Below are 15,484 nucleotides of genomic sequence, written 5' to 3'. Positions count from 1 at the left end.
CAAAGTACAGCACCCCTTCCTGATCAACACACTTCAAAGTGTAGGCATAGAGGGCACATACCTCAATATTATCAAAGCCATCTATGAAAAACCCACCGCAAATATCATTCTCAATGGAGAAAAACTGAAAGCTTTTCCGTTAACGTCAGGAACACGGCAGGGATGTCCATTATCACCACTGCTATTCAACATAGTACTAGAAGTCCTAGCCTCAGCAATCAGACAACAAAAGGAAATTAAAAGCATCCAAATCAGCAAAGAAGAAGTCAAACTATCACTCTTCACAGATGATATGATACTATATGTGGAAAACCCAAAAGACTCCACTCCAAAACTGCTAGAACTTGTACAGGAATTCAGTAAAGTGTCAGGATATAAAATCAATGCACAGAAATCAGTTGCATTTCTGTACACCAACAACAAGACAGAAGAAAGAGAAATTAAGGAGTCAATTCCATTTACAATTGCACCCAAAACTATGAGACACCTAGGAATAAACCTAACCAAAGAGGTTAAGAATCTATATGCAGAAAACTATAACGTACTCATGAAAGAAATTGAGGAAGACACAAAGAAATGGAAAAATGTTCCATGCTCCTAGATTGGAAGAATAAATATTGTGAAAATGTCTATGGTACCTAAAGCAATCTACACATTTAATGCACTCCCTATCAAAATACCACCCATTTTTTTTTCAAAGAAATGGAACAAATAATCCTAAAATTTATATGGAACCAGAAAAGACCTCGAATAGCCAAAGGAATATTGAAAAAGAAAGCCAAAGTGGGTGGCATCACAATTCCGGACTTCAAGCTCTATTACAAAGCTGTCATCATCAAGACAGCATGGTTCTGGCACAAAAAAAGACACATAGATCAATGGAACAGAATAGAGAGCCCAGAAGTAGACCCTCAACTCTATGGTCAACTAATCTTCGACAAAGCAGGAAAGAATGTCCAATGGAAAAAAGACAGCCTCTTCAATAAATGGTGCTGGGAACATTGGACAGCCACATGCAGAAAAATGAAATTGGACCACTTCCTTACACCACACACGAAAATAGACTCAAAATGGATGAAGGACCTCAATGTGAGAAAGGAATCCATCAAAATCCTTGAGGAGAATGCAGGCAGCAACCTCTTCAACCTCAGCCGCAGCAACATCTTCCTAGGAACATCGGCAAAGGCAAGGGAAGCAAGGGCAAAAATGAACTATTGGGATTTCATCAAGATCAAAAGCTTTTGCACAGCAAAGGTAACAGTCAACAAAACCAAAAGACAACTGACAGAATGGGAGAAGATATTTGCAAATGACGTATCAGATAAAGGGCTAGTGTCCGAAATCTATAAGGAACTTAGCAAACTCAACACCCAAAGAACAAACAATCCAATCAAGAAATGGGCAGAGGACATGAACAGACATTTCTGCAAAGAAGACATCCAGATGGCCAACCGACACATGAAAAAGTGCTCCACATCACTTGGCATCAGGGAAATATAAATCAAAACCACAATGACATATCACTTCACACCAGTCAGAATGGCTAAAATTAACAAGTCAGGAAATGACAGATGCTGGCGAGGATGCGGAGAAAGGGGAACTGTGCTACACTGATGATGGGAATGCAAGCTGGTGCAACCCCTCTGGAAAACAGCATGGAGGTTCCTCAAAATGTTGAAAATAGAACTACCCTATGACCCAGCAATTGCACTACTGGGTATTTACCCTAAAGATACAAACGTAGTGATCCGAAGGGGCACGTGTACCCAAATGTTTATAGCAGCAATGTCTACAATAGCCAAACTATGGAAGGAACCTAGATGTCCATCAACAGATGAATGGATAAAGAAGAGGTGGTATATATACACAATGGAATACTATGCAGCCATCAAAAGAAATGAAATCTTGCCATTTGCGATGACGTGGATGGAACTAGAGGGTATCATGCTTAGTGAAATAAGTCAATCGGAGAAAGACAACTATCATATGATCTCCCTCATATGAGGACGTGGAGATGCAACATGGGGGGTTGGGGGGGTAGGAGAAGAATAAATGAAACGAGATGGGATTGGGAGGGAGACAAACCATAAGTGACTCTTAATCTCACAAAACAAACTGAGGGTTGCTGGGGGGAGGGGTGTTGGGAGAGGGGGAGTGGGGTTATGGACATTGGGGAGGGTATTTGCTATGGTGAGTGCTGTGAAGTGTGTAAACCTGGCGATTCACAGACCTGTACCCCTGGGGATAAAAATACATTATATGTTTACAAAAAATAAGAAATAAATAAAAAATTTTTAAAAAATAAATAAAATGTAACCTTAAAAAAAATGGGTATCATGGAGCCAACTCATTGGATTAGGGAGGGATAAAAATTAATGGCAGTGATGCACATAAAACATCCAAAGTCTAATAACTGGCATTATTGTAACAGATGTGACTTAATAGAAAGGGAAACTTTCTGAATTTCAGTTCCTTATCTGAAAAAAAATGGAAATACTCCTACCTCTCTCATTGAGTTGTGAGCAAAGACTAATCAAGCATGACAAAATAAGGTCCACAAAAGTCTCCATTTAAGGATTAAATGAAGGATGATAGAAAAAAGGCTACTAGTTCCTCACCTCAAAATCTTTTCTCCCCTTCTTTTTTACTAATAGAACCTCTCAATTTTAGCAGGGGCAGGGCTGCTCTCAATCAAGACAGTATCTCTCGATCTCCCTGGCAGCTTGATACAACCAAGTGTATAAAACCAAGTGTTGGCTGGTCTTCCGTAAGCAGAAGTGTCATGAGTCACTTCTTGAAAGCTGTTTGGAAAGGAAGAGGCTATGGGCAGACCCTTTTTCGCCTTTTTCTTCTCCACTGACCACCCTGGGACCAGGCTGGGCTGATGTTCCAGAAGCTCTTTTGGACCATGAGGCGGACAAGTGCAGAACAGCAGGCTGAAAGGAAGCTGAGTCCCCACGGATTTTGACTACAGGAATAGTCCTAGATGCCTACACCCCAGGTCTTTATATACAGAGGAGAGAAATCAATTTCAATCTTACTTAAATCACTGTTGCTTTGGGCCATCCTTCATTTGTAGCTGAACCTTGAAGTTAAATATTAAAGGTGCTTAAGGAGGCCCAGAAGCCCAGGGGCCATTCTGTAGAAAAAGGTGGCCCAAGGAACGAGACAGGCTCACAAGGCTTATGGGAAATTAGAAACTCAGGAAGTGCTCCTATATAGGAGGCTCAGAGAGTCCCATGTGTGTATCAGAGCCGTCTCTGACCACAGAGATGGTCCACCATAAAAGGTGGACGTTTTAGGAACAATAATCACCATCCCTCAACCCTGGATCTTCTGTGTTCCATGAAGGCTAGAGCCAACCTCCACCTCCTTTTACTTAGGCCTTGCTGATGGAAGTAAGGAGAAACCTTTTTTAAAAACACTGTGAAGGCCACAAGGAAGGGTGCTGTCTGACGCTTGGGTTGTAGAGCTCACAGCTTCATAATTGGCTGGTCACAACATCGAGCGACCCACCACAACATGCGGCTGTTGGATCAATAGGTTTATGTTACGAGCGATCCTTTAAAACTTTGCTAACATACACACACACAACACACACACACGTGCACAAACAGGTCTCAGGAGGATTCTGAATATGTGTAAACACGAGTATTTATTAACTGATTTGAATACCTAACAAAAGTAGAAGGAAGTCCTTATATAAAAATGTTTTAGACTGAGAAGATAGACATATTTCAAATGACTCCTGATCAGCCATCAGGAAAAATAAACTAACCTGGCATCTTTGAGTAGATTCATGAAGGAAATTAATTTGTAGTCCACAGGGAATTTGCTTTATGCACCCCCAAATGTGTTGTGTCAAAAGAATCAATAAAAGATGAATGATTTCTAGATGAACATCCCAACATAATACACTAGAGTGCATTGGGCATTTGCATTTTCTGAAGAGGTGAATAATGCAATCAGGGTGAACAGTAGTCCAAGACAATTCTCTACCCTCCAGAGAAGCCAAAATACAGAAGCAGAATGAGAAGGCCTCACTCACACTATTCGGAGCAAAAGTTTGGCCCAATCCGTTGGTCTTACCCATGACTCCAAGCTTCTAAATTTTGGAGGCATTTGGAAGTCATGAAATTAACTGCCAACACCCTCCCCATCAGAAAATATGAGTAAATTGTAATGCAAAGGGAAGCTTCTAAAAAAATTCATCATTGTGAAGGGCAGAAGGGAGAAGAAGGACATTCCCTATGGGCTGCACAATTTATGGTCGTGATCTTACTTAGCCATTATAATGTCCTTAGCAGGCAGATATTGTTCTCCCTGCCTTATGGATAAGAAGTGAGTGTGAGACAGGAAGCTCCCCTACAAGGTCTCACTGGTGAACACCGCCAGAGCTAACAGGGCCTAGAGCAGGACTGTCCAGTGAAAATCTAATGTGAGCCATGTAGGCAATTTAAAAGATTTCAGTAGCCACATTAAAAAAGTAAGAACTGGCCAAGTTCATGCTACTACTGTATTTGATGGTATTTGGAACATTATCATCTCAAGATGTAATTAATATGATAATTATCAAGATATTTCACATTTTTTCTGTATTAAATCTTTGAAATCTGGTGTGTTTTATATTTATACCACATCTTAATCCTGACTAGCCACACTTCCAAGTGCTCACGAGCCACGTGTGGCTTGTGGTTACCGTATTCAACAACAGAGACTCACACTCAAAATTGCTACCTACCATTTTATTTACACATGGAGCACTGAGCCCTTGAATTTTATAGACTTACAAATTTTAAATACCTGGTCAAACCTTAGAGGGTTGACCATGTTTAATATTGCCAAGCCCATCAGTGGGCTTAGACAGTCATGCTACAGTAACAAGCAGCCTTGGATCTTGGTGGCTTTTGCAACAACTGACTTTTATTTCCTCATCATGCAACACACCCAATACAAATTTCAGGCCACTCTATTCCACGCGATCTTCACCCTGAGACCAGGCAGATGGAACAGGTCATTCCTTGTGGAAGAAGGGAGAGAAATAATGGAAGAAGACATAGTGTCTCTTAAAAATTCTGGTAGGAAATGATACACTTGGCCAATGAAGCAGGTTGCATGGGGGAGCTTGATGTCTTGGGGGCCAGAGTGGGAGGTGACATATAGTTCTCCTCCTTAGAGGAGTAACAAACACTCTGAATAACCACCCAGCCTACAACTCCAAGAGAGAACTTAAGAAAATGTTAAAAAAACATCTCTTATCATTGTGGTAATGATATTTTAACACCACAAAAGTAGGAAGGACAGAGCCTACATTATTCTTACTTTCTTATCCCACCAGAAATTGGGGACGTTGCGCCCCCTCCAATAGGCAGTGGTTATAAGTGGGAGATCACTGATCTCTGTAGTGACCCCATCTCGTCTGCTCTGCCCCATGTCCTAAGCCCTACGTTTCCCATACAGTCTACATATTTCACGTCTTTTAAAATCCATGTAATTTTGTATGCATCAGGTAATAGTTATTTCTAATAGTGGTTTACCCAGATACTTGCACTGTATACTTTTTCACATTTCTGTATCATTTATATATTTTTATATAAATATATATATTTGTGTGTACATATATATTTTTTATTATTTCTGAACTATTTTAACCATTAGTAAAAATAAACAAATATCTAAATACTTAGCTTAGTTTGCAGTGGACCAGTGATGGGGATCAGGGATTGGGGGTTTCTTCCAAGTGTGAGTGAAGCAGATAGCCTCCTGTATACTTAGGGGTACTATGAAACCCATATTCATATACTTTTAGGTTTTGCTTTAGAATGCAGTTTAGGACTTAGGGAATTGCACAGGTATAAGTTCCTCAAAGGATCCAAGCTGACCCAGAGGAATCATTCCAATAGCTCACTAAGGGGAGTAAAAAAAACGGCCTTTTCCTTCCAAAGCAAATGTGGGCCACAAATAACACACCCAGCAAATATTACACCAGTAATACTGAGATGGCGGTTTCTCTTCGACAGATAAATTACAAAGCTTCAAACTTCCAGTTACAGTTCAATAAAGCCCTCCTGAAATCAAAAGGCATTTTCCACTCTCAAAGAAAAGAAAAAAACAAAAAAGATAAATATGACCAAAAGTCATAGTACCTTGTATAGCCCCAGGAAACAGGCAGAACTTTATTAATCTTTAGATTAATATTTGGTCACCTTAGAAAAAAGTGGCTACCCTGGGTCTCTCAAGCAGACTTATTAGATCTCTAAAGAAAAAAAAATATCTTAAGTAATAAATAAATATCTAAACAAATAAATGCCACAGGCTCAAAGCCCCACAATTCACAGGAACAATTTTATTGCCCTTTTTACTGTTCTCGATATCACGAAAGTTTACAATTAATAGCCGGCAACATGAAAGAAGAAGAAGATAGGGAAAAGGTTTATTGCTTTAGAAACAGGGCGCTCCCTCTCAGCTCTGTAACGATGCTTCTTTCTCAGTGTCACTGAATAAGGGAGGCAGAATAAAACATGTTCTTAATGTGGGTGCCATGCATTTCGACAGGGATAAGCTGATGTGTGGTGGAGGAGGGTGTTGACGGTGCTCCCTAAAGCAATTACTGCCAATGACAGACCGCGTAAATTTCATATTGCCTCCGAGCAGGATAAAAAATGTGCCGAGGGGCATCTGAGTTTGAATTAAGACAATCAAAATGCCAAAGGGGAAAGAATATCTAAGGTTAAAATAAAACACTGATCCAGAGGATTGTGAATTCTTTTTTGTTCTTTTTTTCCCCTTACACAGACTTGATTTCAGATTTATCTCTAGTTCGTCCATGTGTTTCAACAAACACATGCCAGGAACTAAAAGCCCTGATCATAGTAAGAAATAGTATCCCCCCCTTTTTTTAAAAAATCCAAATAACTCAGTATTCATTAAAGCAGGGCATGTTCTAATCTTACTACATATTAATAGCATTATAAACAACACCTGACTAGGATTTGTGTTAATTTTATATTCTTGATAATTGGATCAGGGCAGAATTCATGCTGATTTTTACGACATTCACAATAAAACACACACACACACACACAAACAAAAGATGTTGCAGTGCTGTTTCTGAGTTATTTAGAAAATAAGTCATTTGGGCACATACCAAAAGGACAACTTACAAAGTATTTTCCCTTATGATTTTTTTTTATTATTCCTTCTGTGGTTCTTTGGCCACTAAGGCTTGGACATCAAGTCTACTGGGGGAGGAAAGGCAGTTTATCCCACAGCAGTGAAGTCCACAGAACAGGGGGACATCCAGACATAAGAAGGAAGAAAAGCAGGACAAAGACTGAAGACCTCCAAGCCCCCAATTTTCTCCTTCCTCCCCTAAAAGGCTGGACTCTGAAAGAAGGGGGTGGCAGAAATGTTGGGGTCAGCACCCTGCATGCCATAGAAAAGCAGGGAGACCCACCATTCTGAGACAAGTGTTTAGGGTGGGATGAAGGCAAATAAGGTAAGAGATATGGTCTAGGGTCCTCCTCTGTGGCAGATCAGGAGAGAGGAAGAGACCTCATGACCGGAAGGCATGAGCAAGTCTGTAGTCAGCAGTAGCAGGGAACCAGTGCAAGCCAAGACCGAACCAGCACAGGCATGGGACAGTGACTGCCAACTTGATTCCTGGACCGTGTCCACATACCACAGTAGGACCCATTCATCCCCAATGGTCAGCACAAACAAGAGTCACCTCCTTCCTCCTGTCCTCCTCTGAGGTTATTAACCTTCTTCTTAATCAGACACCACCCGGAGAGAGGAGAACAAAGAAGAGGGAATGAGTATTTATGCAAAAGAGACAGTCCACCTGAAAACCACTGTCTTAAACAGGAAGGGTCTGAGTTACCTTTACTTGGCAAGTTTAAGTTTCTCTTCCTTACTAGGACGAGGATGTGGCTTGCTGTCCAACTTTCTCAGCAGCAGAATCTTGATTTTCAGCTGTGTATGCTGCTAACCAACCACAAGATTATACCACCACCAACCCCTGCAGTCACAGGTGACCATGTCTCAGCCACTAAGATGGAAATAGAAATACTATGTGGCACTCCCATAAAATCTCTTCAATGGGTATGAGCAGAGACTTCTCTCCTTCCTCTATCTTGTTGCTAGGAGCTTGGCTGTGATGTCTGGTATCCAAGCAACCATTTTGGTCCATGAGTCAATGGCCACACTCGAAGGAAGGAGAACAAATAGCTAGGAACAGCCAGGATCCCTGATGACTTTGTGGTACTACCATATCAGCCCTAAACCTTCCATCTCAGACTTCTTTTTAACATGAAAAAAAAAAAAGTTAACCTAATCTCCTTTCACTCTCCTTCATTATCCTATTACCCATCACGACTGTATACAGTTGAGAAAGTTTGATAAAGTGGCTTGTGAGCAATATGCAAGAAATAAGTGAGAAAAATATAATATTTTACACACCTAAGATACAACATATCCCTATATACCACATATTTCTATAAACTATATCGCCAGCTACACATATATTTATTTTGCTATATTTTCTGATATGTTAATAGCAATTAATGAGATGTATATAGAGTAGGGGCCAAAGTCTATTTTTTTAAAAAACTGTTAAAAATTATCCTAACAGGTAAATGCAGGCATTTGGGAGGAAACTGATTTGATCTACTTGTCTTAAAAGGATGACAAACTTTTTGACAGATTGTCCCAATATAATAGAAACATAAGTCAACTTTCAACAATTCTATGTATTTGCGACCTGTGACAGAACCTGAAACACTTTCTCTTTCCTTCCCCCATCGTAGCCCAAGGTAAAGGTGTGCAAAGGGTTCAGAGCAACTCCAATCCCATCATGACTGTTTCAAAACTGCATTTGGACGCTTCTGTATGCATGCATCAGACTGATAGCACACATTTCAGAATCTGCCCAGGCCTTTTAAAACTCAAATGTATGTTGCAGAAAGGGGCTTAACAGTTAGCAAAATAGGAGCTATTTCCCCAGAGCTACCAAATCAAATTGTGGCCAACATATTGCTGGTTATTTGGAATTATTTATGTTCCTGTGAGAATAAAGAATCTAAGGTGAGGATTTTTTTTATCCTAATGATAAATACGCAGAGACCATAAAACTGCCTGTTAGCTGGCATAGACAATTGTATTAAAGGGAAACCTTGTAAATTTCAAAAGCCGACGAACAAGATGTAGAAAATTGCCTGCGTTTATGGTGCCATTTATCAAAAGACTTCCATAAGTGTTAGAAACTTATGTGTGTGCTCTGATGGCAAAAATTCACATTGGACCTAAAATGAAACAAAATTCTCTTTAAAAAAAAAAAAAAATCACAACATCAACTCCAGCCCATTAAGAGGGAGTTAAAACAGGCTCGATCCGTGCCTTTATTATTAAATGACTTGCAAGAACATCAAAACCTCATCGCTTACCCAGGAAGGGAGAGAAAGCGAGAAAAAAATTTACCTGATTAGACTTGAAAAAATGCTGAGCAGCTAGTTTGCAATATTGCATTAAAAATAAATACGCCTTCCCTTCCTGAGTCTTGCTTCCATTTCCACCAGAGCCACATGGAGCCTTAGTTGTAAAAGCTGAATTTCAGGAATTCAAAGCTTGGCTGGAGGAAAACTCTTAAATGGGGGTCACTCTTAGGAAAAAATAACAGTACTCTCAGGAAGAAAAGCCAAATGTCAACTTCAGCTGTCACCTGGGGGTGGGGGGCGGCGGGCCTGCGGCCACAGGCCACCTCACTTGTCCTGAGGGCACAGGCAACAAGATGTTACACATGTGCACGTTCCAGTCCCACAGGGCAGGGATTTACGTGATTTCATTCATCGCATTATCCCATCCAGCAACCAGAACACCGCCTGGCACGTCGCAGATGCTCCAAAAATATGTGTTAAGCAAATAAAGGAACAGAAATAGAACAGAAATTGCTCAGCGGAGGCAGACAGCATGGTTTTGTAGTAAGATGCCCCGTACTTCTCAGTGTGACAGAATTCGGCGGTTCAAGATGTCAGCTCCGGCTACACGTGCTCTACCACTGAGACATCGGGTACAACACTGAGCTTCCCGATACCGCAGGCCTCACCCCTGCAAAAGGGGGAATAATAACGGATTAAATGCCAAGATGTATGTAAATCTCTTAGCACAGTGGTTCTCAATGAGGGGGATTTTTCCTCCCCAGGGACAGGTAGCAATGTCTTGTGACGTTTTCAGGTGTCACAAATGGGAAAGGGTTGCTATTGGCATCTAGTGAAGAGGCCAAGGATACTGCTCCAGATTCTGAAATGCTCATGACAGCCCTTTACAACACAGAATTTTCCAGCCACAGACGTCATCAGTGCCCTCGTCTATAAACCCTTCCATCGCACGCCACCTGATCAGAGCAAGGACTTGGTGACTACTTAATATAGTCAAGTGACTGAACTGTACAAGGCAAAAAGAACATGGCACCTATTTGTAAGTTTGGCTACTTCTTTTCTGAAGCTCAGATGAGTATCGTCTTGGTCCATCCTGGCCTTGTCTCACCAATCCCGTCTCAGCTCAGCAGTTAATGCAATAGCCTCTAGGGTCCCTGGTGTACTAACCCCATAGCTTCTTGTTGAAAATTCCTTGTGCTTTTCCCTACTGGTTTTAGAGAAAGACGTGCCTGGGGCATAGTGGTCTAGCCTGTAGAGGCACAGGGCAGGATTTTAAATGGGTTCATTGAAAGACCAACTTCAGAGCAAGAAGTGCCGAGGAAACTGGGGCCCTTCCTGCAAAGAGTTTGCACAGTCTTTGCATAGGAACCTTGATATTTCCCAGTTTCGATACAAAAGAATTTTAGAGAATAGCTTTTTCCAACTCCTAAGCGGGAATAGGGATGCTCCAACCATGACAGTCCACGGACTTGAAGGAGGCAAACTTGACCGCACGTAAGAAGCCCTGTTCTCTGGAACATGAGCCAGCTTCATGGAACTCCATGGTGCATACACACTGCCTATCCAATGCAGAATGGGTCAAATGTTTACCCTCTGAAATCTTCCTAATGTTCTCATTTCCCCTAATTATAACCACTCACATTAGACCTCCCGAAGTCAACAAGAGAAGTTCGTAACTCTGGAGACAGAGTATCCAAGTGCTCCCAAACCCTTTGTGTACCAGCTGAGACCTGAGGTCTTGGACTAGTGACCTCCCATCTTGGGGCTTCCCTGACCACCTGAATGAAGCAGGAGACTGCTTCATTCTTGGATTCAGCAGTGGTTTCCTGGATCCCCGGCATCGGCTAAGCCCTGGGGAAGATGGCAGCAACATGGCAGTGAGGCAGCAGATATGGTCCCTACCTTCATGAAGCTTCTAATGGCTAATACTAATGGTGTGGGGGAGGGGGGGGAGTGGTGGGAGTGGGTAGCAGGTTCACAACAAAGCAGAAGGAAAGCAGGTAAAAGTGCTGGAAATGGCAGGAATCATCACAGTATCTATTCCATAGGGTTACTGGGTGGGATTGAACGAGATAATACATGTCAAGGCCTTAGTGGAAAAGCAGCCCCTGGGCCACACTCAATTAACTCCAACTATTATTATGAATAATTATTGCTAGCTTCTCGCCCATTATTGAAACAAAGTATACTGCTGGTGAGATAATGTTCACCTTGACTTCTTCACTTACTGCAGAGGAAAGCATCTCACCAAAACCAAAGACGGCGTACGAACTCCTGGAGCCTTAGGGGGTGGTGGTGAAGAGGCCAGGTGGGCGCTGAGGACAGGACTGAAATCACGGCCCTGCTCTCCATCCGCTGTGTGATTCCAGGCAAACGATGGAGCTTCTCCCAGACTCAGCTTTCTTGTCTGGGGAACGGGAATAATAATGAGGGCACAAAAGGTATTTAATGAAATGATGCACATAAAGCATTTAGCACTGGTGCCTGATACCTGGTGAGCTCTGGGTACACAGAATTTACCTTATAAAGTATAAAATTAGCATAGTCCAATCTCTCTCCAAAAACACTTGGGATATGCACTTTAAAAAAAATCTCTCTGGGTTCGCTTCATCTAATTCTCCAACTTCACATCCTGTTACACGAGCTTTCTCAAAACTGTGCCGGCCGCCCCTCTTCCCTCTCATACTGGGGGACCCATGGCCTCAAGGACTCTGCTATCCTTTGGCTGGTGCATGGTCCCTGTGACCCACGGGGAGATGAACAGCTGTCATGAAATGAAGCCTGTCCCTAACTGCGATACCCTCAGGATGAATGACAGGGTGTGGGATGAGTGTGGGGACCCTTTCAAGAACAGATTTTTGTATGAAGACTTTAAGAAGCTGTATGACTGCACCGGGGTTAACCTCCCTTGACAATGCCCTAAGAGGATGCCTGACAGCTGTGAGCTGTGCCTGTGGGTGTGCAACACACACACACGCACACACACACACACACACACACACACACATACACAGCCTTCCTTGCCCCTGCCCGCAGAGTTCCTCCACAGGCTCCCCAAACCCAAAGACAAATAAGCCAAGATTTAGGGAGCTACAAATATCCCAGAAAACAAACACCTACGGGGGACTGTCTTTCAACCCAGACATCACAACTGCCTGATTTTTTATCATCTGTCACTGGTAGGTGATTTGAAAGCAGACTTGGTGGACATCGTGAATACGACCGGCTTAAATCAAACACCATACATCAAGCCCTCTGTTCAATGCAGAGATCTTTAAAATCAGGGACGCTGAGACATTTTCCTAGAGAGCTAAGAGCCACTGAATTTAGCTCTTGTTGCTATTTTTGTTGGTTCATGGGTGGCTTTAAAGGCAAAAACCCCCTGCCCACGCCAGTCAGCATAAAACCCACCTGCCCTCAGCCTCTCGGGCCGTAGCCGGCCCACCACCTGCTCTGCTTGGCACCCAGTTTGGCTCAGCGGGCATCAGGCCATCTTACAAACAAGATTCCAACCTAGACAGAGGAACAGGAAGAAAAGAAACCTACAACGAGCTGGTAAACAGAATAGGAAAACGCATCCCCATTGACTCTAATGGGTAGGAGTCCGATCGTGGGTCTGTGCCTGCAGCTGCAGGGGTACAAGGCTGAAGGATGAAATTGATGTATGAGAGCAAAGGAGAGCCCCTCCCACCGCCCCGAACATGAACAGCCTGATGTGAACTCCCGCGGAGTGAGCCCCTACCAGGGAAACTGGCATTCTCTTATCTCCTGAATGCAACTCAGAAGCAGATTTTCTCTAAGTGTGTGTGTGTGTGTGTGTGTGTGTGTGTGTGTGTGTGTGTGTTGAGAAAGGTGGGGGAGAGGGTTGGAATGACCTGTCTGCTGCTAATCCTCTTCTACCATTTCTTCATCTCACAGCAGAGCTCACACTCTGACCTGGAGACGCTCCTTCCAGGAATTCATAAAGATACACAGACAAGGATAATGGCTAACATACTGGTGCTAAAAAAAGAATGGAAAGGAACCTGAAATACCCATCAATAGAATGGATACATACATAAAAATGCTACCGAGCTACACAGATTAATATGGAATGGTATCAATAAGAAAGTAAAAAAGCCACAATTCTCCAGGTGATATGAGCTTATTAACATATGCATGCATGTATTTGCATGTGTATACAATTATTGATAAATGACAACAGTCTGGAGGACAGTGCATCAAGCTGTTAATAGTGTTTATTTCAAGCAGGTGGGATTGGGGGTGCTTCATAATTTCTTCTTCTAGTTTGTGTTATCTAGGGTTTTGGGTTTGTTTTTTTTTAATGAACTTTTATAATCCCCAACAAAGTTTGTTCCTTTCTTAGGGAACGTAAGAAAGGAGAACAAGCATTTGAGTAAATGCAGCACATTTTGCCAGGTAGAGCAAAGCTCAGGGAATGTGACTGGATCCCAGTTTGGCCAGGGTAAGCCTGACTTTTGTTTCCCCGATTGACGGAGACTCATCTGAACAGCTCTCCTCTTTCATTCCCAAGACTTCTGCTAATAATAAATGACTGCTGACGGGCATTAGCAGTTTAGAAGTGGATGGGAGAAGGCAATGTGCAGAGTTAACAGACCCTTTCTGTGGTTTCTGGAAAGCTCCCCAATCCACAGGGGTGCCTGCCACCTTCCTGCACCATCAAATCATCATGTTGATTCAACTGGGAGTAGACACCTGCCATCTGACCCAAGATGGACCAGTCAGCTTCCTTCTTTTGGGAGCTTGGAATTTGGATAAAAAAGGAAAATCAGTTTGTGTTACAGGTTTCATCACATCCCCCCAAAATTCATGTGCCAGTGTTCTAACCCCCAGTACCTCAGAAGGTGACCTTATCTGGAAATGGGTTTACTGCAGACGGAATTAATTAAGATGAGGTTACAGGGGTGGGCCTTAATGCAACTTGTATCCTTATGAAAAATGGAAATGTGTACAGAGAGACATGACGCACAGAAAGAACACCACGTTACAGTGGAAGCAGAGGTCAAAGGACATTTCTACGTGCCATGGCACACAAAAGTCACCAGCAAGCCACCAGAACCCAAGAGAGAGGGATAGGAGTGTCCTTCAGAGTCCTCTGAGGAGCCAAACCTGCAGACGCCTTGATTTGGGACTTCCAGCCTCCAGAACTGTGAGACAGTATCTTTCTATTGTTCAAGCCATCAAGTTTGTGGTCCTAGCCAACTAACTAGTCTCTCCAGGTGTCCGAAACTATAAAGCATGAGCTCAAAAGATGGGCCCATGACACACGTGGCCAGTGGGAGAGTCAGTCTCCTGGCAGAAGCAGACACAAGAGGTGCAGGGGAACCCACGAGTGCTTTCTAAGCCTGTTCCTGGCCCCTTCCTGAGGTTTTGGTTCCCATTATACCCAAATGGAATCCTGTCGTTCTGCTTCAGCTATTTCCAGGAGATTTCTGTTTCAGCAACAAATATTTATAAATCTTGAATCTCTAATCCCACAATAATGGTAACAGAGCAGACCCACCAACACACAGAATTCAATTAAAGTTTGTTGAATTAGGGAATAAATATGCAAATGAATGTATGTAAGACAAACTGATCAGTAGCCACAAATTCAAGAAGAGGATGGTTGATTTAAAATTCACAAAGACATCCATGTGGAACAAGTCATTTCCTAGAAAGAGGAAGGGGAGAAGGAGGCAGCACTTGGTGCCACAACCAGGTAACACCAGGCAAAGTACTCTGCTTTGGCTCTGAACCAAAGGGCAGAAGAAAATGGAGCCAATCTGTTCTTCTGCTCTGCCTAATGGCCTTGGGTAAAAGTCACCCCACCCCGTTCTTCTCCCTTCAACCACATGATTTTGGTTGAGTTTCCAAAAACACTACCCACTCGCCCTTACCCTGGTGGTGGTCCCCTGGACACCTGGGCCAGTCCAAGGTCCCACACCTCCCTTTCCTAGCCACACTGATCATTTCAGGAAAGATCCATGACCCAAGACCAGGCAATGAGAATCTTTTCCTGAGATTTTGTGACCTGTAGCACTGTAAGT

Source organism: Meles meles, chromosome 20 (genome assembly GCF_922984935.1).
Source record: "Meles meles chromosome 20, mMelMel3.1 paternal haplotype, whole genome shotgun sequence".
Classification (NCBI taxonomy): Eukaryota; Metazoa; Chordata; class Mammalia; order Carnivora; family Mustelidae; genus Meles; species Meles meles.
This window is presented reverse-complemented; position numbering follows the sequence as displayed.